The sequence below is a fragment of the Carcharhinus amblyrhynchos genome, chromosome 10 (assembly GCF_965287045.1).
Source record: "Carcharhinus amblyrhynchos chromosome 10, sCarAmb.v2.hapA, whole genome shotgun sequence".
NCBI classification, from domain to species: Eukaryota; Metazoa; Chordata; class Chondrichthyes; order Carcharhiniformes; family Carcharhinidae; genus Carcharhinus; species Carcharhinus amblyrhynchos.
This window is the reverse complement of record NC_137333.1, coordinates 88,855,828-88,870,796: the sequence shown is the minus strand read 5'-3', so window position 1 is coordinate 88,870,796 and position 14,969 is coordinate 88,855,828. Positions and strand designations below refer to the sequence as shown.

The following is a 14,969-nucleotide window of genomic DNA, read 5'->3' as shown; positions in this document are numbered from 1 at the left end:
CCATGTCGATGATCCGGCATGTCTTGCAGAGGTTGCTGTGGCAGGGTTGTGTGGTGTTGTGGTCACTGTTCTCCTGAAGACTGGTAGTTTGATCTGCCTAGTGACAGCGATGTGGCCAGCAATCAAAACATGTGATTTTTTTCAGTAATGCGATTAGCAGGCATCTCGACAGAACCAGGTGTAAATCACCCTGTCAGAAGGAAACAGCTTACCAAGCTGAGAGATCAGAGGAGCCGTACAGATGCTAATTTCTTAGTTATGGAATTTGAGCAATGCAAACAGCCCAATGAAGAATCAAAGAGGGAAATTATGTACTTGCTTCAGAAGCAGGTAGGCCAACTTACATCTAGCAGCCAAGAGGAGGGCTTACCTCTGAGCCTGAGAGGCCAGTCCATCACTCACAGACAGGAAGTGAGGCCCACATCCAAGCCTTAGAGCCAAGGCAGTGTAGAAACCTTCATAATGGCAATTTAAATATCTTTGCAGGACGAGGAAACTATATTTCCTCGCCTTGATCCTCAGCCTGGTATCATGAGGTAACTATAAGCTGGATTTAACCCATAGATTTATTTAATTTGGTTGTTGTTTGGGAAAGGAGAAGTCTTGAGGAGTTTTGGGATTGTGGATATATTTGATTTTAATTGATTTATTATTGTCACATGTATTAATGTGGCTCTTTTACCAATTGTTCAGAAGGTTCAGGTTCTCATTGACTGCTACCTCAGCCCTGCAGAATTTAGTCAGCGCCACAGGAATGTGGGCATGCTGGCTGAAAGACATGTAAGAACTGAAAAGTATTATTTCTTGCACGAGATACAGACAAACATACCATTCATATATTTTGGAACAAGGGGTAATTTCTGCATAAATTGTGTGTGCATTCAGTGATTCATATACTTAATTGTCTTAGAGTATTGTAGTCCTGTGTGTGTGTGGGTATGGTGGGTGTATTTGTCTTCTTTAATTGAATAAATAGTCTTCAGTAATTGTTACATGACGACTGGACTGGCTATTCTCAGTGAGGATTCATGTGAGTCATCACACCATTCCAGAAACAGAACTATACGCCACCGCAAACCGGTGTATCAAGCTGGGACACCCTCGCAGATAACATCATACTGGAATATTAATGGAGACTGGTTGAGAACCTGGCCCTAGTAGGACCTGAAGTTTCTATACACAGACAAGAGAGTCTTTTTCTGTTTTGGTTTGATTGCACTGGAAACTAGTGTACGTGTCTGGTTAAAGATATAGGGAAAATAATTCATGTCTGCATAGTGCTCAGCAAAGAACGGGTTTTCTTTCATCTTATTTACTTGTTATTTTGAAGACCCATGCTTATTATGAAACAGACTTTATACTAATAAAGAAGCAAACAAACATTGTGCAGATTACCGGACCTCCTGTGTTAAAGTGTGCACAGACTTCCCCCTTACAAAGACTCCAGCACAATGCAATGGCCTTGCCTTTGTTATAACTGGGATTTGCCAAGGAGTTGATCAATAGATAATATCAACAGTGAATGTGGGCCAGCTGTTATTGATCTGAAAAATTATGTGTCAACTATTTCCAAATCACTTAGATCAACTGATTCTGGGCAAAACAGTCCAAAGATATTTTTCAAAATTTATATTTACGTTGTCCGAAATCAGATTTAAAAATATAACACCAAATTCACCTTAATTTGTGACACTAATATTGTTCTGAATATGCCAACGACCTCTGCACTATGGACCTGGTAATTGTGGAAGGACCAAAGGAAACTTTATTAAAGCAACAAGGAGAAAGTCCCAGATCACAAAATGAATTCCCTGGTTTAGCAAGTGAAAATCTACCCCGAATTTACCTGCCTTGGTTACTCAGTGGTGCTTGGCTTAACTTGCTAGCCATGATATAAAGTAAAGTTAAAGTTTATTTATAAGTGTCACAAGTAGGCTTACATTAACAGTGAAGTTACTGTGAAAATCCCCTAGTCGCCACACTCTGGCACCTGTTCAGAGACACTGAGGGAGAATTTAGTATGGCTAATGCACCTAACCAGCACATTTTTCAGACTGTGGGAGGAAACCAGAGCACCCGGAGGAAACCCACGCAGAAACAGGGAGAATGTGCAGACTCCACACAGACAGTGACCCATGCCAGGAATTGAACCGGGGTCCCTTGCATTGTGAGTGCTAAACATTGTGCCACCGTGCTGCCATCTTACCAGTTCGCAGATAGATAATTTGCCAGGAAGAGTCTAGAGTTCATCCCTGGTCTTTGCCAGACTGGTTAACACCAGGGGTTCTTCGTTGCTCTTGCTGTGCTCACAGGTTGGTTCTTCATCAACATCCAGCCAACTTCTCTGGAAAGTACATCTGAATTGGGTTACTTTCTGATGTAATCTCAAGCATGCAGTGTTTAGGTTCGCAATATAATGAAATGATACATGAAGACTGATTCCATCTGTGAAACCAGGTTCTGGGATGAGTGTCCATCTTTGAGGTAAGAGGAAAAAAGTTTGAAAAATCAGTTTCACTATTGTTGGTTAAAAGAGGAGAAACATTTCAAGGACTTTAAATAAAACATGATAAGATAGAATATTGTCAAGTAGAATGTATAAATTATAATTAGTTTAAAGTTATTTATTATTGTCACAAGTGAACTTACACTAACACTGTAATAAAGTTACTGTGAAAATCCCCTAGTCTCCACACTCTGATGCTTGTTCAGGAGAATTTAGCATGGCCGATGCACCTAACCAGTACATCTTTCAGACTGTGGGAGGAAACTGGAGCACCTGGGGGAAACCCATGCAGACATGGGAAGAATGTGCAGATCCACACAGGTAGTGACCCAAGCCAGGAATCGAACCCGGGTCTCTGGTACTGTAAGGCAGCAGTGCTAACCACTGTGTCACTGTGCTGCCCATAATATAATGTTATAATTAATTAGAATTGTTTCACCTTTGGAGGCCATGCCTTCAGTTGCCTGGGCTCCAAACCCAAGAATTTCTTCCCTAAATTGCTTTTCTCTTTTATGAACAACAAGAAACCCCGTTGACAGTGGCAGGATGAAAAGCTTCAAGAGCAGGCCACTGTATCGCCACAAAAAAATGTCCAGGATGAGAGTGGTTTGGGGAGGGGGGGAGGCTTGGAATATCCCACCCAGTATCTCTTTATGGAGCTTAGTGTCATATTTCATTCTATAACATGACCTCAGACTTAAGTTAATGTTATCCGCTTCTCAGCCTTTTGGCTAAGATCAAGTGTAGTATCGACATGCTGCACTTGATTGAAGTCATTAGGTTACATTTCAGCTTCATTTGAAGCAATTTTTTAAAACGGCATCTCGGCCTTTTGGCAAAGATGCAAATTAGATCAAGCCTTGGAGGAGGAGCTACACCTACTCCAATCAGCTTGGATCATGCAGATCAAGCCCAAGACAGGAGGTGAGAGCCCTGTCTTGTCAGCTTGGATCGGGAATGTCCCAACTTGTTGGGAATCTGAATTGGACTTGATTTGACTTGATTGGATTGGAATAGAGTGAAAAAAAGTTTTGTTCTATAACGCTCCTTGGGACAGTTTGTTATGTTAACGATGCTATATGAATATAGATTGTTGTGGGTCTTGTAAATATACATTTGAAAATTCTTGGCAAGAGTGACTGAAGAGAAGGGAGTGTCCTCATCTTTTTCACAGGAGACAAGGTGCAGTTTATGATCTAGGGTGTTATCAGATGTGACTGATGAGCAAAAATAACACAAAAGCAAAGCCTTAAAGTACTGCACAGTTATAAGACTCAAGGTGGAATGGTGAAGATTTTTCAGAGTATGTTTGAGGTTGGATATGTGAAGAACACAGATTGGTCTCGTGCAAAGTGCTGAATACAATAGTCATTGTGAATTCTTGGCCTTTTGGTTAAGATCAAATGTAGTATCGACATGCTGTGCTTGGTTGAAGTCATTAGGTTACATTTTAGCTTCATTTGAAGCAATTTTTAAAAGTTGCATCTCAACCTTGGAGGAGGAGCTATACCTACTCCAATCAGCTTGGATCATGTAGATCAAGCCCAAGACAGGAGGTGAGAGCCCTGTCTTGTCAGCTTGGATCGGGAATGTCCCAACTTGTTGGGACTCTGAATTGGACTTGATTTGATTGAATTGGAATAAAACTTTTTTAAAAAGGAACAATTTCACATGGCCAACCCACCTAACTTACACATCTTTGGACTGTGGGAGGAAACTGGAGCACCCAGAGGAAACCCACACAGACATAGGGAGAATTGTAAACTCCACACAGACAGTGACCCAAGCTGGGAATCAAACCTGGGTTCCTGACACTGTGAGGTAGCAGTGCTAACCACTGTGCCACTGTGCTTGATCCTCCAGCAACATCTGATGTTTGTCACAGAGTGTGTTGATCTGGAATGATCTGGAGGAGGGAACCGAGTGTATGGTGTCGAAATTTGCCGATGACACCAAGATTGGTGGAAAGGCAAATTGTGCGGAGGGTGTGGAGAGTCTGCAGAAGGATCTAGATAGGCTGGGCGAATGGGCCAGGAACTGGCAAATGGAATTTAATGTTGGCAAGTGTGAGGTGGTCCACTTTGGTAGGAATAATGGTAGGAAGGATTATTACTTACGTGGAGAAAAACTGCAGTAGGCGACGGTGCAGAGGGACCTCGGGGTCCTTGTGCATGAGTCGCAAAAACCCAGCTTGCAGGTGCAGCAGGTGATCAGGAAGGCGAATGGGATGCTGGCCTTCATAGCGAGGGGGATTGAATATAAAAGTAGGGAGGTCTTGCTGAGGCTATATAGGGCATTGGTGAGGCCGCAGCTGGAGTACTGTGTGCAGTTTTGGGCGCCGTACTTACGCAAGGATATTTTGGCCTTGGAGGGAGTGCAGAGGAGGTTTACTAGGCTGATGCCGGAGTTGAGGGGGTTGAGCTATGAGGAGAGGCTGAATAAACTAGGCTTGTATTCGTTGGAGTTTAGAAGAATGAGGGGAGATCTCATTGAGACGTATAAGATGATGAATGGGATGGATAAGATAGAGGTGGAGAGGCTCTTCCCGCTCAGAAAGGACAGTAGGACTAGGGGACACAGCCTCAAGATAAAGGGGGGGCGGTTTAGAACGGAGTTGAGGAAGAACTTCTTCACTCAAAGAGTGGTGAATCTCTGGAATTCTCTGCCCGTTGAAGTGGTGGAGGCTACCTCGCTAAATATTTTTAAGAAGCGGGTTGATGGGTTTTTGATAAGCGAGGGGATTAGGGTTTATGGGGAGAGGGCGGGAATGTGGAACTGAGCCACGACAGATCAGCCATGATCTTATTGAATGGCAGGGCAGGCTCGAAGGGCTAGATGGCCTACTCCTGCTCCTATTTCTTATGTTCTTACGTTCTTATGTGTCCCTGGGAACAGAAACAGCCCATAGAGCAGAGTCCTGTGTCACGGAGCAGCTCAGGATGAACCTCGCCAAAAACCACCTCATCTCTTTCCAGAGCTTTGCAAATTTAGGACTACTAATATAAGAGGTAGCAGAGATTTTACTACTATTTCTAGTAGTAGTACTAGAACCTACTAGTACTAGTACCCTAAACATTAATGTAATTAACAATTCATAATTATGATCTAACTTTATTTAAATCTGTATGCATTTATACTTGGGTACTTGCAACTGAAGTCTGTAATTTTTATAAGATACATAATAGCGTGTAGAAGTTGCAGAATGCTGTTTGCAGAATTATTGGCATCTGATCTGGGGAACAGGAAATAATTGTGGATTAGCAGTTTCATTTTTTAAAAATTTGCAATAATTTAAACGTTACCTATTTCTGATTTAGAATTAAAATACGCCGTAATCTTCAGCAGAAGCTCTCCTGCCAAGTTCTCATAACATTTCAGTTATTTTTTTTCTGTAAAGATTTATTTGGTCTTCAGGAGTTCTGCAACATCACTTGTCGAAAGCTCTCAGTATTTCTGGAATATTTAATTAAAAGGATGCAAAGGGGCCAAAGTAGCAAGATCCAGCATTCCTTAAAGCTAGTTAAAAGCAGTAGAGATGTCCTGTACTCACAGGGGACTGGGAGACCTCCAGATTCATGGTCGAAAGGTGTGGTGGGAGCATATAGCCAAGGGGTTCAATACCAGGTGTCAATCCCGAGGACTCGAGTGCAGTTGTGCCAGAAGTTCCCTGATTCCACTCTCCCTCCTTTCTTGAATAGCAGATTTTGGTTTGATAACTTCCAAACCATTGGAACCATACTAGATTCCAGGGAATTATGGAAAATCATAATCAGTTCAGCTCTTCTCTCTGCAAATACCTTTTGGGTGTTGACCCTCTGACCCTGAAGATTGGTCAGCTTTTTGGTCTCTTAAACTGTTCAAATATTTTTTCTCTGCTGCTATTAATTATATTACAGAAACGCTTGGTCTGGTATTTCTGGTATCTAATTGTGTCTTCTACTATGAAGACAAGTACAAACTATTAGTTCAGCATCTCTACTATTTTCTCATTCCACATGATAATTCAAAAGATGTGCTGGGTCAGGTTCATTGGCCATGTTAAATTCTCACTCAGTGTACCCGAACAAGCACCAGAGTGTGGCGACTAGGGGATTTTCACAGTAACTTCATTGCAATGTTAATGTAAGCCTACTTGTGACACTAACACATGAACTTAAAACTTTGCAAACATTCTCTTGTCTCTGCCTCTAAGGAACTAATGTTTACCTTAAATCCTATCCTTTTTGATATATGTGTACAAGTTCTTACAATCTATTTTCATATTTTTGGCTGATGTTCTCTCATACTGATTTTCCCACTTTTATTGACATTTTGGTGACCTTTTGCTGGTTTCATGTACTTGTCAAGATGCCCCTTAAAAGTTATTATCCTATCTACTTCCACTACCACCCCAGCAATGAGTTCCAGACACCAACTACTCTCTGTGTAAAAAATCTGCCTTATACATTTCCTTTAAACTTTGCCCCTCATACCTTAAACCTATGCCCCCTTGTAATCGACTCTTCCACTCTGGGGAAAAATCTTCTGACTATCCACTCTGTCCATGCCTCTCATAATCTTGTAGATTTCTATCAGATCGCCCCTCAACCTCCGTCACTCCAGTGAGAACAAACCAACTTAATGAAGTCGGGCATGAGCTGAGTAGCGCGATCCACGACTGGCTCCAGGCCTGTTCCCCCTTTACCAAGCGCCTAAAATGGCTACGATTGGGACCACACCCGAAATGGGTGCAACATTAATTTAAATGCATTTGCATGTATTTAAATTGACGTAATGGACTGGATGCCAAATCTTACTGACATTGCCCCCTTTATCACCGCATTCGCCTGTCCAGATTCAGTGCAAAACAGATATGGCCCACAAAGGTCTGATTCGGGCATTCCAGCTTCTGAGGAGATAAGTTCTCTGAGTCTGATTGGTGGAGGGGGAGGGAGGTGGGTCAGGTCGTTCTCTGGTGGTGGGGGGAGGGGGAATCCACTGTCACTCTGCGTGCAATTGGTGGGGAGAAGTGGGGGCGGGGGCCATGATCGGTCTAGATGGCAGGGGGTGGGGTCATGTGGGGGTCAGGGGGAGGCATTATCCAGCCTGGGAGTGATGTGGCAGGGGAGTGTTTTTCTATTTTATTTTTTGCGCATGCGCAGTTCAAAGCTCCAATTAGAGCAGCAGCGCTTCGGGTGTGATAAGCCCTGCCCACAGGCTTGTGCGGCACGATTCAGAATTGCTGCTATTTTTTCAGGCAGGGTGCATGTGGGGGTGTCAGAGAACATGTCTAAATGTTGGATCTGGAACACTCCCAGATTCAGCACTTAGAGTCAAAATGGTGCAATTGGGCCCAAAGAGGCCTGGCCAATCCATCTAACACACACGTCTTTGGAGTATGGGAGGAAATCAGAGCAGCTGGAGGAAACCCACACAGAGATGGGGAGGACTTGCAAGCTCCACACAGACAGTGGCCCAAGCCAGGATTTGAACCCAGGTCCCTGGCGGTGTGAGGTAGTGATGCTAACCACTGTGCCACTTCTTTCAGGAGCAGCAGAGTTCCAGTGCAGGTTAAGCTTGTGGAAGATTATGAACATTCCACAAAGGGGCTTCCTCTGGTCAGTGCACAAATCCAAGGACAAAGTTCTGAGAAGTTTGTGACCAAAAAAAAGAGCAGAGATCATTATAAAGAGAGCGGGTTCCACTCTAAACTGACCAGGCACCGACAGGCCTGAGGGAAACCAATCTCACAATGGCCTTGTGCTAATATTTGATGGATTAAACAGTTCCTGAGTAAGTGTGACATGCAGTGCTGGATTTAGATACTGAGACAATCAATGCGGCTGGTATGTGTTGGACACTCCCATACCCCCCCCCCGTATATGTCCTTCCATCATGCTGAAGAAAGAGATGTTGATTCATTGATGGAACTTGGGACATTGTAGGTCGGTTGCTGATAGGAGGCACGGTTTGAAACGTCAAGACTGGAACATAGGCAAACAGCTGAGGCTCTCCAACTCCAGCTGATGGGAGTATTATTTAATGGGGTATAATCAATAGTTGGGTCAAGAGGAAGGTACAACTTCACTCACAGTGTGGTGTGCTGCTGGTAAAATTAGCAAGGCTTGAATCCGCCTTGATCAATTGTCTAACTGGGAACAATTGGGGTGGCACAGTGGTTAGCACTGCTACCTCACAGTGCCAGGCATGCAGGTTCGATTCCTGGCTTGGGTCACTCTCAGTGTGGAGTTTGCATGTTCTCGCCATGTTTGCATGGGTTTCCTCCGGGTGCTCTGGTTTCTTCCCACAGACAGAACGGTGTACTGGTTAGGGGCATCGACCCAAAAGGTGCCAGAGTGTGGCAACTAGCGGATTTTCACAGTAACTTCATTGTAGTGTTAATGTAAGCTTTTCTGTTACACTAATAAATAAACTTTAAAGACCAGCCATCTTTCTGTAGGTAGATCGGGAAGGTGGCTGGAGTTTTCTGGCTGTTCACACCAGTGGGATTCACTGGTCCCACTGCAGTGATTGGAGATTGAGCTGAGTGCCAAATTCTTCAGCTCTCCAGTACCAGCAGTGCCACTGGGAGCTGTGGTCACTGCTGGTACTGCAGCAAAGCAGGTGATGGGATCAGGGGGACTGTCTCCATCGTCACCAGTGGGGCATGAAAGGCCGGAGAATTCTAGCCCATGTCTCCAAAACCTGCCTATCAAAAGAAGGTTAGGAAAGAAAGAAAGACTTACATTTATATAGCGTCTTTTTAAACCTCAGAATGTGCCAAAGTACTTTTATAGTCAACAAAGTAATTTTGAGGCATAGTCTCTGCAATATGGGAAATGTTGCAGCCAATATACACCCAAGCAGTAAAGTTTAAAAGTTTAGTTATTAGTGTCACAATAGGTTTACCTTAACACTGCAATGAAGTTGCTGTGAAAATCCCCTAGTTGCCACACTGTGGCGCCTGTTCAGGTCCACAGAGGGAGAATTTAGCATGACCAATGCACCTAACCTGTACGTCTTTCAGACTGTGGGACGAAACCGGAGCACCCAGAGGAAACCCACGCAGACACGGGTTCGACATGCAGATTCCACACAGACAGTGACCTGAGCCAGGAATTGAACCCTGGCCTCTGACGCTGTGAGGCTGCAGTGCTAACCACTGTGCCACCTAGTTAAAATTCCAGGGAGAAAGTGTGCACTCTAATTTGGGCAAGCAGGAATTCTATCTGAATTTGGTTTGATGATGGTTTTCTATGAATATTAAAACAACAATAGTTCTAATATTTGTGCACTTGCCATGTCTTCACTCTTCTCTATATTGGTCAGTCCTATAAAGAGGCTCCTTCTGCTTTCATTCTGGCTGAGGGGGCTGAGTTTTGAGTCAGGATCCTGACACCACACTGGGGAACAGTTCCCTGCCTGTGATCTCCCTAAATTGGCCAACTGATGTCCAGAGGGCAGACTTGCTCTCCAACAAGGTCAGCAGGCCTGCTCCCAAAGCTGGAGGGCCAGCAGCCTGCAGTTCCGAGAAAAGAGAGAGAGGACACCCTCTCTCCATCTTTTACATGTCCAATTGTCTTCAGCAGCCAGGCCACCTTTGAAAAGGGGAAAGTCCTCCAAAGGGCAGCCTGTGGTTGTATCTACACAAGACCAGGAGTGTAGGGAGGGCCTGCGTGGAGCCCTGGGCCCCCAGGTGAGTGGCTACTTGATGCTTCAGGATGTCTGTAGGCTGACAGCAAAATTCCAGTCAACCTGTCAGGCCATCAGAATTGGCTACCTACAGTTCCTGGGTGAGCTGCTGACCCCCATCCTATCACTGGGAGAGGGGCCTGAGGGAAGGATGGTGTTTCTGTGCTCATTCACATCAGAGGGTCAAAATCTGCCCAGGCTGTCTATTTGAAAACATTCATTTAAATTTCAGAGGTTGCTGTTTATATTGAACATTTTCCCCTTTTAACTTGTCATTTGTGGAGAAATCTAACATTGTGCATGTGTAAGGGGGAACTGGTTGTGTAGCAGCACAGGTAAAGGATTGATTAACAACCACATCTTGTGGTACCTTTATCATATTAAAACAAAAGTGCTACTCAGAGCATTTTAAAAGAAAATTTGACACTGAGCTACAAGCTGGGGCTAGATTTTGCATTGGGGATGGTGTTCCCTGCCCCACGTGTAAAGTCTGGGGCCGGAAGGTGGGGGTGACCCATTCTGGGATTACTCTGCAGCTAATTGCTTGAGGCGGGGCATCTACCCCTCAGCAGCAGGGAGTCCTGCGTCAGAGCTGCTGGCCAAACAGAGACTTCAGCTCTCCGTTACCAGCAGTGCCACTGGGAGCTGTGGTCACTGCTGGTACTGCAGCAAAGAGGGTGCAGGCCGAGGGAGGGTGTCCTTCGATGGGAAGAGGCAACCTCCCTCTTGCCCACTCCCAGCCCACGTGGTAAAATCTGCCAGTCTGGATGCTTGGGGTTAAATCACAGGATGGTGCCCTTAAATGGCATCGATTGCCCAGTTAAGGGCATCACTTGGCCCACAGGCATATGGACCCACCCCTCATCTACCCACCATGATGGGGGTGGGTAGGTGCTAGGTGGTGTCCATGGCATAGTTCAGCCCTCGTTTGCCAATGCCACTAGGGCGGGGGCGAATGAAAATAGGCCAAGCAGCTATTAGGGCAGATGGTTAAATGCTTGATCAAAGAGGTGGCTTTTAGAGCACTGATAGGCAACCTCAGCTAGTGAGTGAGCGGCATGAGGGGTCCTCCTTCATCGTAGTGGGCCACAAGACTGAAATCAGGCTTGTTCACTAACCGTGACCCCATGAATAAATTTAATACACGCTGAATATTTCATAACGTGTTGCAGAAAATGTTTAATCATACATATATTTATAGAGCCGTTATCAATTTCAAATGGTAAAAATGAAATAAATATGCTTTGATTGGATGCAGAGACAGCGCACGGCTCTCACAGTCAATGTTGTGAGCAATCAGCATACACCTCATTTCACATGCCCTTGGCTTTACATTTCAGCCATAGAAAAAACAACACTGACTGAAATTAGTGGAATCTGGCAACCTTGGGTATGAGCAACGGTCAACAAAATGTCTCATGGGTTTCATTGGGAACCCTGAGGGGCTATAGGTCTCACAGGAAGAAACTGGGGTAGAGAACTGGAGAAGGTTTAGTAGGATATCACAGAGGTTTGGGCCTTGACAATGTGCCACATCAAAGGTAACTTATGATGTAGGCGTGACATATTTGCATAGATAGCAGATTGGTAAGCTAACAAGAAGTAGAAGGTAGGGATAATGGGTCATTTTCCAGTTGACAAGATGTGACAAATGAAGTGCCACAGTGATCAGTGTTGGGCCCTCATCTATGTACAACCTACATCAAAGACTTGGATGAAGGGATAAAATGAATGGTTGCTAAATTTACTGATGATACAAAAGTATAGAGGAAAGTAAGTTATGAAGGAGACATAAGGAATCTGCAAAGGGATATATTTAGGTTAAGTGAGTGGGCGAAGATTTGGCAGACACAGTGTGTGATTTTCCCCAAAATATTCTAAGTGTCCATCAGGCAGTAAAAACGGGAGGTTCTCCCATCGTTTTTTGGGTGAGCTCAGTAAAATGAATTTACAGCACTCTGTGCAACACGGAGACTGATTCACGCCAGGTGGCGGGGGTTGGGAGGGGTGGCAGGGCTTAAACCCACTCAAAAGACCAGCATCAGACAGCATGCACCGATCTCTCAGTATAGTTGGAGATCAGTTGACATGCCACCCCCCAGTTGCTGGCCTCCGGTCACCAGCCTCTCCCCACCCTTGGACATTGCTGGCCGCTTCCCTCCCCCCACCCCTCTAAGATCTGTGGCCCATCAGGAGTAAACCATATTATCAAAAAATTCTGAACTGTGGTGAATACTCCAGACTGGTCCACAAACACTCCGATTCCTGACTTTCTGAAAGAGGAGAGACTGTTGATAGTTAAAGCAAGACAAGGTAGCACAGTGGTTAGCACTGCTGCCTCACAGTGCCAGGAACCCAGGTTCGATTTGAGCCTTGGATCACTGTCTGTGTGGAATTTGCACATTCTCCCCATGTCTGCATCAGTTCCCTCCAGTTTCCTTCAATAGTCCAAAGATGTGCAGTTTAGATGGAGGAGCCATGCTGAATTGCCCATTAGTACCTGAAGATCTGTCGGTTAGATGGATTAACATCACTAACCAGAAAACCACAAATCTCTCGACTTCAACACGAGCCCAACCCTTAATGCAGATCCAAGCACAAAGACCCTAACTGTAACAGTAACCATAATGTTACAATAATAACACTTTGAGCCTTAACTGTTGCCCCAAACACTGCATCCAAAGCTAACTTCCTGTTTAGAGTCAACCATCAAATTTAGGTGTCTATGTCGGATAACTTGGTGAGGGAAATGTTGATATGTTTTTCTCATTGGTTCTTTCACCACCTTCTGCATTGTCCATTCTGACAGGGGTAGTTTGGTCAATAGTAGTGCTACCAGGCCACTCTTTGTGATGGTCCTCAAGGTTCCCTATCTTCACCACCTTCCAAATATTGTTCTATATGGAGAAATATTGATTCATTGAGAAAGGGTGGCAGATTATAATCAGTGGCAACACATAAAGGGAGGGGGTAGAGAGACTTGGGAAATGGGTTGGACAGTGAGGGAAGGCTTCTCTTAAACATTTGCATAAAGCTGTTTATACCTGTGTTTGTGCTGTGAGTTCCATTGATTTTATTGTTGTCACATGTGTTATGATGCAGAGGTTGCCCCCCCCCCCCTTTTTGAGAATGTAACGCAGAATCCCCAAAAGAGGAATCCTTCACCTTGTAATCTGTTAAAAGTGTGTGGGAAGGTGAACCGCCCTTCAGGAATGTTTAATGGTTAACTAAATACCTGACACTCACTTTACAATGAACACTTAACAATTTATTTGTTTAACAGGGAACTTTAACTAAACAAATAACATACTGAATAAATTAGATTACACTGGAATGCTGTTCAAATAAACGCAATGCCCATTTATTAACAAAAAAAGAAGTTAGTCCCTTGAAAAATATACAACCAGGTTTTGTGTATTTCAGAATCTACTGGAGTTTCTCAGTTGGTTTTTCTGTCTGTAAGTTCCTCCTGATTTGATACCTTTTGCTGGTTAGGGAGGCACGGTAGGACAGTGGTCAGCACTGCTGCTTCACGGTTCCAGAGACTTGGGTTCGATTCCCGGCTTGGGACATTGTCTGTGTGGAGTTTGCACATTCTCCTCTTGTCTGCATGAGTTTCCTCCGGGTGCTCCAGTTTCCTCCCACAATCCAAAGGTGTGCATGTTAGGTTGATTGGCCATGCTAAAATTGTCCCATAGTGTCCTGAATGCGTAGGTTAGAGGGATTAGCGGGTAAATATGAAGGGATAAGGGGGTGGGATTGTGGTTGGTGCAGACTCGATGGGCCGAATGGCGTCTTTCTGCACTGTGGGGTTTCTATGATTCCCAGATGGTGCATTCTGTTAGGAGGTATTTGAATTTGGCAGGGTGGAGAGCTGCTCTCTCCCTCTCCAGACTTGAGAGGTGGGAGTTGCTATCTGCTGTTTTTCCCATTTGCACTCTCTTTTATACCTGTGATGACCTATCAATTTTCCGACCATGGGATTGGTCTGATTTTGTCAACACTATCAAATTCAAATGTTATAGGTTCCTGGTAGCTGAGTGCCAGCTTTAAATTGACTGGGCAAAATTTAAAAAAAAGGTTGTCTTGTCAAGACTACTGCTTTGACTTTTCGATACAAATGTTTCAGCTTGGATTCTGGATGTACTTTGCATTTTAAACCTCCAAGCACTGAAACAAAACAGCAGCTTTTAAATGGATATTACAATGGTTTTACCCCTCTAGCATTTTTACAATTTTTTTATCAACATCAAATTTCAATTTCACCAACTCAACTTTGCAGCACATGTATTGGGATATATTGAACAGTATTGTTTCTTGCGCATTATACAGACAAAGCATACCATTCATAGAGTACATAGGGGAGAAGGAAAGGAGAGGGTGCAGAATGTAGTGTTACAGGGTGCAGAGAAAGATCAACTTAACATATGGTAGGTCCATTCAAAAGTCTGTTAGCAGCAAGGAAGAAGCTGTTATTGAGTCATTTGGTATGTGATCTCAGATTTATGTATCTTTTTCCTGACAGAAGAAGGTGGAAGAGAGAATATCCAGGGTGTGTGGGGTCCTTGATTGCACTGGCTGCTTTTCTGAGGCAGTGGCAAGTCTAGACAGAGTCAATGGATGGGAGGCTGGTTTGTGTGATGGACTGGGCTTCAGTTGTAGTTTCTTGGTCAGAGCAGGAGCCACACCAAGCTGTGATACATGGGGGTATTGTCTCAATGTCCAACAATAACTCTGTGTTAAAATACTCATACTGGTTTTCAAATCTTTCCAAAGCCATAACCCTGTAACT

General features: G+C 44.2%; 1 protein-coding gene and 1 pseudogene across 1 annotated transcript in view; both read left to right on the top strand.

Moving 5' to 3' along the window:
• Positions 1 to 252: 252 nt before the first annotated feature.
• Positions 253 to 14,969, top strand: part of ucp2 (uncoupling protein 2) — a 51,435-nt gene continuing 36,718 nt past the window's right edge. Inside the window, exon 1 of the mRNA XM_080197547.1 lies at positions 253 to 330. The gene's annotated coding sequence lies outside the window, so the exon portion shown is untranslated. The remainder of the gene's footprint in view (positions 331 to 14,969) is intronic.
• On the top strand, positions 3,218 to 3,358 carry LOC145349620 (U2 spliceosomal RNA; annotated as a pseudogene).